This window comes from Nuphar pumila, chromosome 10, assembly GCF_984573655.1.
Source record: "Nuphar pumila chromosome 10, dmNupPumi1.hap1.1, whole genome shotgun sequence".
Lineage (NCBI taxonomy): Eukaryota > Viridiplantae > Streptophyta > Magnoliopsida > Nymphaeales > Nymphaeaceae > Nuphar > Nuphar pumila.
The window spans coordinates 7,725,510-7,727,285 of record NC_143258.1 but is presented as its reverse complement, the minus strand read 5'-3'; the positions used below and the strand labels follow the sequence as shown (position 1 = coordinate 7,727,285).

Below are 1,776 nucleotides of genomic sequence, written 5' to 3'. Positions count from 1 at the left end.
CCTTTAAGGATTATATGAACCAGACCAAATCCATACCCACTAAAATAATATTTTTATCTTTTTTATATTGAAAAAACACGAGTCTTAATCAAAACTCAGGTCGGAGCCGCGTCTGGTATGAAATTTCACAATACATACCCGGCTCCATATATTAATCAGATCCTTTGTGTCCGACCCAATTTATAACCAGATCTCCTTTTTTTATCACCTAAACCATGACCCATTGGCACCCTCATTGGTTTGGGTTTGGAATGTTAACGGGCCAATTTATTCAGTGTTTGGTACAAAGAACTGACCTTTTCTCAACTTAATTGGCCTATAACTTGGACCCGATCCATGATTTCATCTTATTAGGGTCAGCTCAGTTTATTGGCATGTGTTGGGCTTGACCAATCCATTTTTGACCCAACCAACTACTATAGAAACCACTCCATTTTAAAAGTAGCACTCACCTAATCCTCCAACAAAGAAATTCATATGTATAATTGTCACGTACAAAAGAAACTAAGACATCATTCCATAATGCACCAATTGAACCTCTTCACTCTTACACATCAACTTAGCTTCTTCTTTCCCAAGTCCCCTACTCACCCACTTTTATTCTGGCCGGACTCATTCCATAAGGAGATGGGTCGAGCCAACTTCATGGCTTGTCTTGTCATATCCTTCATATCCACATTTCTACTAGCAGCAACCTTCCCATGCCCAACCAAGGCTCGAACCCTCAGCCAAGGCAACCCAACCCTAACCACGCCACTACTGACTGCGGTTGAACCTCAACCGAGCCCACTAGTCCCTTCCGAACCACACCGACTCTCCTTCTTCTTGCACGGTGTGCTCGGTGGGCCCCAACCCACCATGATGGCGCCACTTCCCTTCGCAAAAACTGCCGGAATATTCCCTCCAAAGGACGGCATCCCGATACCCGGCAGTAACGGCAACGTTGAACCGTTAGTGACGGCCATTAACGAAGGGGAGGGCTTTGTGGTTGGGTTCGAGCTCGGAGCGGTGACGGTGATTGAAGGACAGCTAACGGAAGGTCACGAGGTGGGGTCCCCAATCGTAGGTAGGGCCAAGGGTGTTTACGTGGCAAGCTCAGAAGACAGTGGTGGGCCCATGATGGCCTTAACGGCGACGTTTTCCGTTAACGGAGAGGAAATAGATAGCCTCAGCTTCTTCGGCGTCCTCCGTACGGATGGCTTGGTTTCACACGTGCCCATCATCGGCGGTGCCGGAAGGTACGAGAGCGCTAACGGCTATGCCTCCATTCGAACGGTGGGCCCCAATGACGTCAACGATGTCGACGGAATGGTGACGGCGTTAAGGTTCCACGTTCACCTGACTTATTAGGCATTATAATGAAAGGACAAGGAAATAATGGTATTTTTCTTATTGTAATCGGACGGTAACCGTTTTGCACAATTAATGATGGACGATGAGATTATTATCGGTCATTTGTGCATTTTCCGAACGTTAAACATGTTGATGGCCAAAGAAACGCCGATGGGAAGCTGAAACCTTCTGGTAGGATATTTGTTTTTCGAAAGAATTTTGAATGGTGATTTAACGGTAAGTTGCCTGATTCCGGTTACTTAACCAGACCATGGCCAAACTCTAGGGATGGCAGTGGACCGGGACGGGGGACAAGGTCTCCACCCACGCCTTCATCCCCGCACGGGGATGGATTTTAACCTTCACCACTGCCTTCATCCCCGGTCCAAACGGGGGCGAGGCGGGGCGGAGCCCAGTTTCCCCTTAGTCTATAGTCATTCCTTA

General features: G+C 47.6%; 1 pseudogene; it reads left to right on the top strand.

The window, feature by feature from the left end:
• Positions 1 to 861: 861 nt before the first annotated feature.
• Positions 862 to 1,350, top strand: LOC149823418 (dirigent protein 16 pseudogene; annotated as a pseudogene).
• The last annotated feature ends 426 nt before the right edge of the window (positions 1,351 to 1,776 follow it).